At 41.1% G+C, this 14485-nt stretch overlaps 1 protein-coding gene across 1 annotated transcript in view; it reads left to right on the top strand.

Annotated features, from left to right (window-relative positions):
* The first annotated feature begins 4829 nt into the window (after positions 1–4829).
* Scrg1 (stimulator of chondrogenesis 1) overlaps positions 4830–14485 on the top strand; it is a 22630-nt gene continuing 12974 nt past the window's right edge. Inside the window, exon 1 of the mRNA XM_021171143.1 lies at positions 4830–5028. The gene's annotated coding sequence lies outside the window, so the exon portion shown is untranslated. The remainder of the gene's footprint in view (positions 5029–14485) is intronic.

A 14485-nucleotide genomic window follows, 5' to 3' on the forward strand; every position in this document is an offset into this window, starting at 1 on the left:
TCCTTCCTTCCTTCCTTCCTTCCTTCCTTCCTTCCTTCCTTTCTTTCTTTCTTTCTTTCTTTCTTTCTTTCTTTTCTTTTTTTTGGTTTTTTTCGAGACAGGGTTTCTCGGTGTAGCCCTGGCTGTCCTGGAACTCACTTTGTAGACCAGGTTGGCCTTGAACTCAGAAATACACCTGCCTCTGCCTCCCAAGTGCTGGGATTAAAGGCGGGTGCCACCACTGCCCGGCTAGACCACTTTTCAAATGTAATGCGAGTTCTTTGGACATAATTGTTGAAGTTCTACATGGAATATTCTTTTACCCTGAAATCAGCTGTCACTAATTTGTGAGCTTTCATTTGTAGCAAACCTTATTGAGTCTAGACATGATAATATGTATAAACAAAAAACATAGGAAAATACATTTATCATTATTTAAGTATAGAATATAAAAACAGAACTGGGTATATTTTCTAGAAATCTGGCAGTAGATTTGAATGACTTTGCTGAAAACATTGGCTTTTTGTCACTTAAAATTTACACTTTTGGAGGCTCAAAACGATTGGTCAGTCCTTAAGGCAACATAAATTAAGGTTCAATAGAGGGTCTGAATAACAATTCATTAGAAAGGAAAAAAAGGTCTCTATACAAGACAACAAGTATTGGTTTCAAGTTTGAGTCTCCTTTTCTTTTGCTTTTGAGACAGGGTCTCACTATATAACCCAAGCTGGCCTCAAACCCGAGCTCCCTCTGCCTCTTTTTCCCCAGAGGTAGGCTTGGAGAGTTGTACCACCAGGCCAGGTTTGCACCCCAAATTAAAAATCACAAAGGCAGATTCTTCAGTTGCCCCTCTTGGTTTGTAATTCAGTTGCTTTCCAAAATGGACAAGTCTGTGTAATGGATATCCAGGTAACAGCAAGTCTTTCAATACTTGACAATGTTTAATATTTTCCCCTGGCATAGTAGAAAGCCCAGCTAATAACAAATAAATGTTTGACAACCTAATAAGGAGCTAGAAAGCCTGGGTCCAAGTTTGTGTCCTCGGCGGAACCCTTACGTAAGTGACTCAAATGTGATCCAGAGACTATGAGACCATTACCGAGAACTGTCGCATACCATTTGAAGCCAGCGTGCAGGAATCAGTGCCTAGAAGGTTGAATATTTGGGTATTGCTGGATATGAAGATATAATATAGAAGACACTTGAACGCAAAGAACACTCGATAAGTAACACAATCAGAGACATGAAAGAGAAAGGAGAGGATCTGACTGGCAGGAATAACATTAGCGCCATATTTTTGAACTCGGTCCATACAAGCCAACAAGGTAGATAGCCCATCAGATACAATGAAAGCATTTTCCAAGTTTCCTCATATTTTCTACCAAACTAGCAAAGGCTGGGTGTGTGGTGCACTTCCTTAATCCCAACATTTGAGAGGCAAAAGCAGTTGGATCTCTGTGAGTTCCAGGCCAGTCTGGTTTACTTAGTGAGTTCCAGGGCAGCCAGGACTATGTTGAGGGAGACCTGGTCAAACTGAGAGGGGGAGGGAAAGGGGAGGGGGAAGAATTTAAGAGAACCCCAGGTTTACTTTAATTTACAATTCCAGATTATAATCCATCATTGTGGGGAAGCCAAGGCAAGAAGCTATAATAGCTAGTGCTATCATATCCACAGTCAAGAACAAAGAAATGAGCATAAGAGAAATGAACATGCTTATTTTTGTGCGCTCTGTTTGATTTCTCTGCTCTTATATAGTTTAGGATGCTCTGCCTAGGGGATGATGCCTCTCACAATGGGCTGCATCTTCCCATACAATGGGCTGGATCTTCCCATATCAGGTAATTTAATTTATACGGGTTTCCAATAATATGCCCACAGCCTAACCTAATGTAGACAAGCACTTATTGAGACTTTCTTCCCAGGCAATTGTACATTGTGTAAGGTTGACAGGGCCATTGTTACAGAAATACTCTTGCATTGACCTCTCCCACTCTTCTCATTCATAATACTTCCTTGGCTGCCCCTTTGTTACTTCTCTTCCTAGTTGTGTACCTGTCCCTTGGAGGAGGAGGATCCCTAAGATTCTGGTCCCGGCACTTTTCTGTCCTCTATAATCCATTTTGAGAGGCATCCTAGCATAAGGATGAAAAGCAAAGACACTAAACTTGCACAGATCCTAATGTTTCCTGGCTGTGTGGCCTTAGGCAGGTTATCTAACATCTCTGATGTTCTCTCCAGCATTAAGAAGTGCTATAATGACGCATGCCTTTAATCCCAGCACTCGGGAGGCAGAGGCAGGCGGATTTCTGAGTTCGAGGCCAGCCTGGTCTACAAGGCTGTAGGTTCCAGGACAGCCAGAGCTACACAGAGAAACCCTGTCTCGACAAAACCATAAAAAAAAAAAAAAAAAAGTGCTATAATAGAAGCCGTTTCAGAAAGTCATAAAGAAGGAAAATATATTCTCACATATAATGTGCATACCATAATACACAGTAAGCTTTAGGGGGCACAACCATGGTTCCACTGTCACTTAGTTGAAAAACTCTATAAGTCATGTAGTTGGCATTATTTGGCATTGAGTTGATTAGTTAGCAAGCAAGAATTCTCTGGCCAGATTTTTTTTCCTGAGCTCCAAGTCTCCACAGTCAGTTGCCAATTAAACATTCCCAAATGCTCCTTTAACTCAACATTTACCAAGTAACTAATTTCTGTCTTCCTACTCCTACTTCAGCCAAAACTTTTATATTCTTTTTCCTGTTGGAATAGCAGTTCTCCCTTCTGGATTTTTTTTTTTCCAGATGAATGACAGCACAGCCATCAAGGCCCTAGCCTTTGAGAATCTAATGTTCTCTTCTTTCAGCTAGGGTTGCCTTAAACACAACATAATTGCGAGTCAGTCAAGTGATTCAGTTTTCCCTTCAGTGCTAATTCAGTTTTCCCTTCTTCCTGTTTTCGAGTATGGATTACTGTTACAGTTCTGTTCCTCTTGCCCATCTTCATCACAACTGTCTTTGCTCTTACACTATAATTCTTTCACAGCAAGATGGGGGAGGGGTCGTCATCTATTCTAATGTTTCCTTTTTTTTTTTTTTTTTTTGCCTTCAGGGTAAAATTCCAGATTTATGATGTGAAACTTAGCATTAACTGTTAACATGACACAATGCAGAACCTTCCCGAATGAGAGTCTCAATTAGGGATTTTCTACATTGGGTTGATCTGTGGGCATGGGTGTGTAGAACTATCTTCAGTTACTTGATGTAAGAAGTCACGGTTTACCATGGGAGGCAGCACTCCCTAGGCAGAGGGTATTGAAGTGATAAGAGTGGAGAAATCAAGTTGAACACAAGGGAGCAGCCAGGCGAGCACGTGATGTGTACATCTTTACTTTCGGCACATGGCTGTGGATGTGATATGACAAGCGGTTTGAAGTTCCTGCTGCCTTGAGCCATGACTCTTTTTTTCTTAATGTACTATAACCTGAACTGGTATACTAAAACGAACCCTTCTCCTGAGTGGATTTTCATCAGGGTATTTTATCCCAGCAATAGAAATAGAAGCGAGAGCATAATCTTTGTTATTTGAAGTACTTCAAACACTTCTTCCCAGCTCTCTAATCTCATTTCCAAGATCTCTGGTTTCAGCCACACAAAGCTACTTGTCATCTGCAAAGTTGTTCCTCTGTCCCTCACCTCCGTGCTTCTCTTAATAATGGAACAGATGTCTTTCCTCTGTTGGTTCTCTTCCTATGTAACTCATACTTTGCTATAAAGCCCCAAGTTTAAAAGGCCTAGCTGAGAGTGGAGTGTGATGGTATATGCCTGTAATCTCAGCACTCAGGAGGTTGAGGCAGGAGAGTCTCTGCAACTTTGAGGCCATAATGACCTTCACAGAAACTTCTAGATCAGCCAAGAGTAAACAGTGAGATCCTAGCTCAACAAACTAACTTACTAAAAGATAGTTAAATAGAGGTTGGGCTTTCTAGAATTTCACTATTTGTTCAAAATACAGCAAACTCCTATTGCCCCTTTTTTGAGACCCAAATTTTTTTTATTTATTTATCTTTGCTTTCATCAAATGGTAGAAGGATGAAATATGAATTTGAAAGTATCTTTTATCAAAATATTGTAAGTTATATAAGTGGTACAGGACACCATGGAAGGACAATAGACGATCAACTTTTGACCTAAGTAACACATCCTCTGCCTCATCTCTCTCTCTCCTTTCCTCCTCCTCCCCCACCCCAAACTTCTCTCCAGATAAAAGTCACTGTTAGCATTACTTCTAGGCTCTGCCCAACAGTTACCTAGCAATAGCCAGGTACAAGCCTGGCGCTCTGTAAAAGGATAGTTTGGCCTCTCTCACTCTTTCTGATCACCTCTCCCCCACCCCCAGCGTCTCTCTGTCCCTCCCTCTCTGTCCTCCCTCTCTCTATTTCCTCTTGTTCCTAGCTTACCTCTTTCTCTCACCCCGCCACTCTCTCCCTTCTTCTCTGTCCCCTCTCTTTCTCTGCATCTATTCCCTTCTCGAACCTCCTTCTCATGCCCCCAAATAAACTTCATTTTATACTAGACTGGTCATATGGCTGGTACCTCATTTGGGGGGTGGGGTGGGGGATTGTGGAGATGCCTCATCATGGGCCTACTAAGGGTCTTCTACCTCATCATACCATGTTTTTACAAAATGTATCAGTTCCTCTGTGTGTGTGTGTGTGTGTGTGTGTGTGTTTTAATCCCCAAGGTATCGAGTTTTATTGCTCAGAGAGTCTACATCATGCGGGTTCTTGTATAGACTAGCTGTTTCCCTCTGTGACTACACTGTTCAGTTCATTCTGCTTTGGAAGAGCCCAAGAGAGGCAGCTCCTGTCTCCTTCCACTCCCCTTCTCCCCTCCTTTCTGACTGGAGCAGAGACTGTCAATCCCAGGCAGAGACAAGGCAGACAAGGCTTCACTTGTAAAGAACCTCCTCACTTCTCCTTTGCCCAGACTACCCCAGTGAGCTGGAGCACTGAAGACGAGTCTCCTGCCAATAACACTGAAAAGAAAGAAAAAGGTATGTATTTTTTTTTCTCTATGCAAACATTTTATACCACTTCTAAGTTGCTGCTATAGGTTAGAGCAGAAATAAATGTGCATGCTGAACAGAGGAGAAAGACATAAAGATTGGGGAGTCCTCTAAGGAAATGATACATGCACTTTGAAAAGGATGGGTCGTGAGGCAGAGCAAAGACCCTCAACAAAAAAGGGTAGCAAATGTGGGTGCTTGACTGGGAAAGCCACTGACCAAATTTTCCAGAAGAGGCTGCTTGCTCAGTGTCATTCATTTAATGAGCAAATTCACTCTGCATCCAACGCCCCCGCCCCACCCCACCACTCAGAATTATGTGTGAGTGATGAAATACATAAGCTTGCTCAGTCAGTCCTCTACACAAAGTTAATGGCAATGTCAAAGAAAGCAAATGGTTTTGCTTTTAGAAGCTATGATTCCTGAAAAGAAATCGGTAGCAATGCATGACACAAAGAGGGAATTCATTGACTCCGTACTTGGTGTTCCCCGACCATGGAACACAGCACAACGTCTGTGCTTGCTGAGATGGAGCAGAGTCTCTCCCTTCAAGACTTAAAAATACCCCTTTTAAAACTCGCTTACTTAAAAGTGCTCCCCACAGTTGGTCTTTTCTCCTCTGATGAGTTATTGTTTGTGGTCAGAAAAAAATTAGAACGATGCAAGATTATTAGTATTACCTTATAGCATGCTGTACGATGTCGGAAAGCAGACCTTCAGTGACCATGTCAGCTGCTTCCTCAAGGGTACAGGTATCCTGAGGGCTTAGGCTGTCATGTGTGTTATCTGTTTTCTATGCCATTTCTGTTCCTTGACATATGCCTTGAGATAGTTCATTTCAGAACTTGGCTGCCTTAGCATACCCCCCTCTAAGACAGTTGATAAGAAAAGCAGGGAATTTAAATAATAACCAGTTGTCTTCCAATGCCCACGTGAGCATAGCAAGGGTAACAATTTTAATATCACCCGACCACCATTTTGAAATCTCAAGTGTCAAACATTTAGGGCTGGAGTTGTCCGTTGAGGTTTGCAGGCTTGCTTCTCTCCTGCTAGCTGTTGACAGACATCTAAGAGCACACTGCTCTTTCAGCCTAATTCATCAAGTCTGTGTTATTCCACTGCCTGAATACTGGTTCCCAGAACTGGCATCAGCTGCCTCCAAGAACGCTGTGCCACAAGCGTCTGAATACTCAAACTACATCGCCTTGTTAGTTTTGGCCGTCAGATGGTTTAGTTTTTCTTTTTAAGTCTCCATTTAACTCCAGCCGTTCAAAAGCCTGCCAAAAACTCTCACAGAACTAAACTTTGCAATTCCCTTCCAAATGACAGTGCAGCAATGTAGTGATGCTTATGTGGAAAACGCCTTCTTTGCAATTTTGCATCCTTTGCAGGGATTTCCCCCCACCCCCGACAAAGTTTGTGCTGTGTGTATGTAAATGTTAAAGAATACCAATATTGGGATATAAGTGGTGTCACATTAGGAGCAATATTAAGATCATCAAATTGAAGGTTTTAGGAAACCAGTACATTACCAGTCACAAAGGTTCTCCCATTTCTTCAGATCTACAGTCTTTCATTGGGTTTTCTTGCAACCCAGATTCTCCAAGAGGAATTTTAAGAGCATGCACATGACCTAAAATAGAAAAAAAAAAAAAAAAGGAGAAAAATCTCCTTCAAAATGATCAGTCTTCTCACCCTGATTTGCATTTGAAAAATATACGGTTTTGGTGGATTTCCAAGGATTAGGGTTGGTGTTTCTTGGTGGGGAGAAAAGATGACAAATACATCCAGGGAAGAACCTGTCCAGACACTTTCCATTTGTTAGGTAAGAATTAAAGCTATTTATCTGAACCTAAGTAAAGGAAAGGAAGGCATCAGTTACGACATATAATTTATTAAGTGTTAAAAAAAAAATCAGGGAAAAAAAATCCTACCCTAGGTGCTTGCCAGCTGTGGAAATTTCCATTGCTGAAGACTGAGCCTTGGGCAGAAAAACAGCTCTGCGCTCTGGCACAGACATGAGGTACATGGTATGGCAACATACCTGCCTTTCCAGAAATTTATTTGCTCATTCCTTAAGTGAATGCTTTCAGTCTTTTCTATGAGACAAGCACTGAGTCGGGTGCCTGGGTGATTTTTTAAATAAAATGTTTTTAAGCTTCAAGCCTTACCTTCATAATGCTGGCATTTCCTCTTCCAAGCCTTGGGTCACTGCAGACATAAAAAATCCTCCGGATTAGAATCATATTTCTACTTCCAACCTTGACTTTTAAAGATTATATTCAACCCCTGAACTACTCAACATTTTCACTTAGATATCTAGTGGCCATCCCAAGTTTAACTATCATCAAAATATTACTCTCAAAGTTGTATGAAATTGGTTCCTTCCAGCTTTAAAAAAAAAAGACTATGTGTGTGCATGTGTACATATGTATGTGTACATGTGTACATGTGTATATGTGTGTATATATGTGTGTGTGTGTGAGTATAAGCATATGCGTATGTGTATGCATACACTCTCTATGTGTGTATATATACCACACGTGTGATTCTCTAGAGTTACAGGAAGTTGCTTGGCATGGGTGCTGGGAAGTGAACTACGGTCTTCTGTAAGAGCTGTAAGATACAGAAATGCTCTTACATACTTGGCCATCTCTCCAGCACCTTTGTATTCCCTTTAAAAAGACTTATTGTGTTTATGTGCATGTGTGTAATAGCGACATTGAAGGAGCATGTTTCAGTTAATATCTAATCCAATACCAGTTTCCACAGCTTCCCACTCACATGTCCTCTGAACCCAGACTCAACATCTTACAACCTTGTCCTTACCCCATTTCCTTCATGGCTTATATTCCTTGCTGTTGACCTATCTTGTACACACTGCATAAATGTTTGAGCTTCCCTGGACTTTTCCCCTGACTCAGTTCCCTCTTCTTCACACCATTATGCACGCACAACCAAATTGAACAGTAATCCTCAAAGTCTACATACCCAAATGCTAACTACAGTCTTCCCTATACTAAGGTGCTAGTTGGTATTTATTCTGCCTTTTGCCTGTATTTTTAATGCATTTATAATGAATAAGTCAGGTTTTAGACATTCTTTAAAACTGTTTTTAAAACAGGATTTTGTGTGTGTGTGTGTGTGTGTTAATTTATGTGTATCACATTGTACATGAATCTACAGAGGCTAGAAGAGGCCTCTGATGGGATGCTGAGAATTGAACTCCTGTCCTCTGTAAGAGCAGTAAATGGTTTTAACTGCTGAGCCATTTCTTCAGTCCTAAAATGTATAATTAAAACACACACACACACACACACACACACACAAGCTGCTTAGTTGGTTTTTGTTGTTTGTTTCAGAGCTGACCACTCTGTACTGGATAACCAAAAAAGAGGCTCATCTCTGGGATAGGCTATTTCTCCCTCTTCTGTGTAGCAATAATAGTCAAAGAAAAAGATGCTATCCATTTGGAAGTGGAGCAACCAGGGCATAGGAAGGGTGGGAGGGAGTAAAGGAAAGAGGAAAAATGATACAATTCTATTTTAATTAAAAATGTATAACAAATAAGAATACGCTTAATTATTTAAAATGAAAAGGCAATTGCATTCTAATAAGGGCAATCAAATGGAAAGAAAGCCAAGAGCCATAAAATGAGCTCAGGAACAGAAGAAGTGGGTAAAGCAGGAAACATGGTAAGAACCCAACAAAGAAAAGACGAGGGGTGGAGAAGGGGGGAAGAGGAAGAGGAAAAAGAAGAGGAGTTTCGGGGACCACAATGGCTAAATATAAGACCTTATAGAAAAACTACACAACTATGATAACATTAAGCTATAATTTTGGGCAGAGCTTCATAAGAAAAACTAGAAAATTCGGGCTGTGCACTGTAGTCCTCACCTTTAATCCCAGCACTCAGAGGCAGAGATGGGCAGATGAGTTCAAAGCCAGCCTGGTCTACATAGCACGTTTCAAGGCAGTCAGGGCTATATGGTGACGCCCTGTCTTAAAACAACAGCAACAACAAAAAAAACTTCAAGTGCATTAGTTACATAGTTAAAGAGAGATGTTTCTTTCTTGCCTCCATCGCCCACACATCCCTCCACCTGCACCCAAACCTTTGACAGAAACCTAGTAAGAGGGCTGAGAATAGAGATGTGGACTAACCATACCTAGCTCGTGCTATTAATTTTGGTCATTTATTTTTGATTAGAAAATAATCCCATCTCACCTAATGAAAGTTGCACGATGTCTAGGACATTTTCTTAAAATAAAATAGACATCCCTAACTGTAGGCTGTCTGTCTGTGTTGAATAATATAAACTATGTACTAGATATATAGTTCATGTTTATTATTCCCAACTGACTCAAAACTATAAGACAGCTCTTTAACTCAGTAGCTCTTACCTGCTGAGGCATTTCCTCAGCCTAAAAATTATATATTTGCTTTAAAATATATTATATTTTTATATATAAATACTATTTATAATATATGTATAAAATTACTTTATATAAAATACATTTACTATATGTACTGGCTGGTTTTGTGTGTCAACTTGACACAGGCTGGAGTTATCACAGAGAAAGGAGCTTCAGTTGAGGAAATGCCTCCATGAGATCCAGCTGTGGGGCATTTTCTCAATTAGTGATCAAGGGGGAAGGGCCCCTTGTGGATGGAACCATCCCTGGGCTGGTAGTCTTGGTTCTATAAGAGAGCAGGCTGAGCAAGCCAGGGAAGGCAAGCCAGTAAAGAACATCCCTGCATGGCTTCTGCATCAGCTCCTGCTTCCTGACCTGCTTGAGTTCCAGTCTTGCATCCTTTGGTGATCAACAGCAGTATGGAAATGTAAGCAGAATAAACCCTTTCCTCCCCAACTGCTTCTTGGTCATGATGTTTGTGCAGGAATAGAAACCCTGACTGACTAAGACACTATATAATTTTATAATATAATGTATAATTGTATCAAAGAAAGGAAAAGAGAAGCAAGTTAGTTTATCTTGCTTAACTTAACAAATATTTTGAGTGTTTCCTTTATAACAGTTACTATGGGAAGAACCAAGAATTCCACATGAATTCAAGAAAATGAAAATAATAAGGGTAGTCTTTACCAGCAACTCCACTCCACATGTGTATGTGTGTATATTATATAATGCATACATTATATATTCTAAAATATAACATAGTTTTATATAAATGTAAACATATATACACATATGTATATATTTATCACCTCATACCAGATCAAAGCAATGCAATGTGTGACTCATATCTGTTGAATGAACAACAGGCTAGAAGCACATTTTTATCTTGGGCAAGGACCAGTAGAAGTCTCACTTTATGCCTTTTGTGTGTATGTATATGCATGTGCCCATGTACATGACCTGAGGTCAGAGAAGGACATTAGGCGCGCCATCCACCACTCTCCTCATTACTCTCTTAAGACAGGGTCTCTCCACCATGAGAACACGACCCACAGAACAACTGGCTGGGACTCATGGGAACTGGCAGAGATCAGGGAGTCACTAGGGCTCTGACCTGGGTCCTCTGCACATATGTTATAGCTGAGTAGATTGGCGTTCTTGTGGGAATCCTAACAGTGGGAGCAGGGGCTGTGCCTGACTCTGTTCCCTACTTGTAGGACCCTTTTCACTCCTGGGTTGCCTTGTCCAGCCTTGATGTAATGATATGTGCCTGGACTTACTGTAGCTTGCTATGCCATGCGAAGTCTATTCTTTACTAAGGGGAGGCGAAAGGGGGATGGGTCTGGGGGGGAAAGGGAAATGGGGGGTACTAGGGGGAGGGGGGATTGTGTTCAGTATATATAGAAGATAATTTAAAAAGAGGAAGAAGAGAAGAAGAAGGAAGAGGGGGAAGAGGAGGAAGAAGAGGTATGTCTCTCACTAACCTGGAGTGTGCTGTTTTGGGCCAGCAGCCATCAGGCCCAAGCAATTCTGTCTTCACATCCAGTTCCCTCCACCCAAGCCCTTGCCACAATAGCTCTGCAGTTACAAGTGTGCAGTTGTGCCTGTTTTTTACATGGGTACTGGGGATTTGAACTCAGATCTTCATGCCTGTGGCTGTAGTAAGTACTCTTACCTGCTATCTATCTCACAAGACCCAGTTTTCTTCTTATCTAAAAGACTGCTTGAGCTTCTTAGGGCAATCCTGAGGCCTTCCTTCTAATTCTCCACATCTGTCATTCATGACTATTGAGCTATCAGGCTCTTTTAGTCATGTGTGTGCATGCATGTGTATGTGCATGTACATTTATGTGTGTGTGTATCCACGTATGGTGTGTATGTGTGTGAGAGAGTATGTATATGAATAACTTACTCCTCTAGTCCTTCATGTTCATTTCTGATAAGGTTTTTACTAAAGACAAACCTCAGACTCGTATCTTCCCTTACATTTCTTCACATTTGTGTGTGTGTACGTGTGTGTGTGTACACTCCACATGAACATCAGAAAATAACTTGTAGGAGTCAGTTATTTCTTTGTACCATGTTTGGGTGTTCTGGGAATAGAACTCAGGTCACCTGGCTTGACAGCAAATGTCCTTACCCACTGAGCCATCTTACCAGCCCAGATTAGTATCTTCTCAGTTTTCTAAGATCTGTAAAGACCACCCTCACAGATCCACATTTCCATAACTTTGTGTTTAATTTGCACTATAAGAACTGTGAATTCAACTAAGTAATGCCTTGTTATTATCAATAGTCAAGGATTGGACTTACTGGTAAAGGCTACCTGCATTATTTTCATTTTCTTGGACTCATCCCATATTCTTAGTTCTTTCAACAGTTCTTGTTATGAAGGAAATCACTAAAAATATGTGTTAAGCAAGATAAACTAGCTTGCTTCTCCTTTCTTTTTTCTGACACAATTATTCAGGAACTATATTGAGTCCCACGCTAGTGCACCCTCTGACTTCCTCATATTCTCAGAGCTGGCTGTACTTCCTGTGAACACCCTTGCTAGCTTGTTCTCGATCGGAGAGTCTAGAGCAGCTGACAAAGATATGAAGGTCAGGTCTTATAGAACAAAAAAAGAGAGAAGGATTACTTCAGAGTAAAAGGGGCATCCTGAGTGGTTTGTTGTGCAGACTTATGAGGGTTTCTAGTTATATTTTGGGATCCATCCAATTGTCACTAGTCTTATGCAAAAGTCAGGAATCAGAGAGACCAAAGCTCAGTTAAGGAAAGGTAATAGACAAAGCAGTATACTTTGGTAATTTAGCTTAAGTATTGAAATTGCCAAGGAAGAACACAGCTGGCATTTAGAATCTGTAAGACGTGGCATCTCTCGGGGCTGGTGAGATGGCTCAGTGGGTAAGAGCACCCGACTGCTCTTCAGAAGGTCCGAAGTTCAAATCCCAGCAACCACATGGTGGCTCACAACCACCCGTAATGAAATCTGATGCCCTCTTCTGGTGCATCTGAAGACAGCTACAATGTACTTACATATAATAAATAAATGAATATTAAAAAAAAAAAAAAAAAAGACGTGGCATCTCTCTAAAGAAGGGTCCATACAGTGGGAACAACAAAGAGTTTTGTTGGTGCTCAATAGGGAGTAACAGAAACCAGATTTACCTGCTCCACAAAAACACTTTTTAAAAAGAGGAAAAAAATATGAAAGAAGCCTTTGTCGAGATAATTGACATTGAGTCAGGAAGGATGCTGACCCCCGAGACAAAAGGAGAGCCCTAACATACTTATAAGAATATCAAAATATACAGCATCCAATTAGTCTCCAGTCTTCCTCAGAAGACTGCCAAGCATGCGAAGACGCAAGGAACCCCAGGTGGACGGTAGGAAGTACAGTAGAGCACTTGGCCAGCACCTGGGAGGCTTTGGGTCCAAAGTTCACTCTCCAAGAAGCAAGACGTTGTAACGCACAAGAGAACAATTGAGCAACTGAAGCCAAACTAGGCAGATAAAAGCACTAGGATTAGTAGACAAGACTAGAAAAAAAAAATTTAAAGTATCTGTTAATGACTTAAACTACAATCAGTAAATATATCTTTCCAAACCAAGGATTAATCCGTAGCAAATTAACCTACAGGAAGATTAAAGGGCGCCCTTCATACAGCCAAATGCTACTGCTAGAAAGAACTATGAGTCTCATGAGAAATGGAAAGAATTGGAAGTTGAAATGACTACATGAATAAATGTAGAATTTTTATCAATAATTAAATTAATAAGACATAATTGAGTATGGAAGTATATGAATGAAAATGCCTAAATACATACTTAAAAGGCAAGACCAAGACATAAAAGCACACATGACAGCATGGTCAGCAACATGGCACACTGAAAGAACTTCGCGCTCTTCCTTCTTCATAGATGCACCAAGTCAACAGCAACTCCTGGATTCATCTCCTCTTTGTGAGGCATCCCAGTCAGCAGAGAGGCTCTTGTACCTTGGGCTAGTACACCACCACATAAAAACAGGTAGGAAAGGTGGAGACACAGTCTCGCCTAATCTCTACTCCTGGCACACAGTGCTATGCAATGAGGAGGGAACCCCAACTCAGTATTTCCCGGAAGAGTAAAGGAAGGAATTGGACAGCACAGCTATCATCCTAACTTTTCCTGGCCCTACCAAAGGAACTGGCTTCTGCCTCTCTTGCTCAGAAGGAAGAGAACCCCTGGAGCTCATTTCTTAGGAGAAGGCAGGAGGAGTCAGACCATCTATATAATAACCTCACACCTCAGTTCTCAGTGCCTTTTGTCTTTGAGCAGTGACAGGGCCAAGCATATACTATATACATAGCTACAAAGAAAATAATCGAACTTATAACAGGAGTGCTTTAAGCTCAGCAGAGCACAGAACAAATCGGTGAAGAGATCCAGCACCCAGTGTTTCCTTGGAGACAGGGAGAGTTGGGCCACACAACCAGCATTCCATCTTCTCTGAGAGCTACTGATTGGCTCCCGTCTTAGCACTAGACATATTCTAGAAACCCGCAGACAGCTTAAAGCAAGGACAGTTGTTTGGGACTAACATAAAGGCAGAGAGCCCACAAGGGAAATTCTTTTCCTGTACAAAGCTGATTCATCAAAACTGGGAAAGGTGACAGGTGTCCTTTAGTTTGTTTTAATCTCTAATGGGCAGAAATATCAATATACACGTATACACACATATCAACAAAAATGGGAAAAAGTAAGGAAACAGAATCCAAACTAAAGAGTAAAATTTTAAAAATCTAAAAATTAATCATAATGACAGGGAAATATATGATTTACTTGACAGAGAATTTAAAGTAGGCAACCCGGGGCTGGAGATTTAGCTCAGTAGTTGCTAAGCATGCACGATACTCTTACAGAGGACCTGGGTTCATATCCTAGTACCCACATAGACAACACATAACCTCCTGTAAGTTCAGCTCCAGAGGATCAACACCCTATTATGGCTTCCACCTCTCTCTCTCTCTCTCTCTCTCTC

Source organism: Mus caroli, chromosome 8 (assembly GCF_900094665.2).
Source record: "Mus caroli chromosome 8, CAROLI_EIJ_v1.1, whole genome shotgun sequence".
Lineage (NCBI taxonomy): Eukaryota > Metazoa > Chordata > Mammalia > Rodentia > Muridae > Mus > Mus caroli.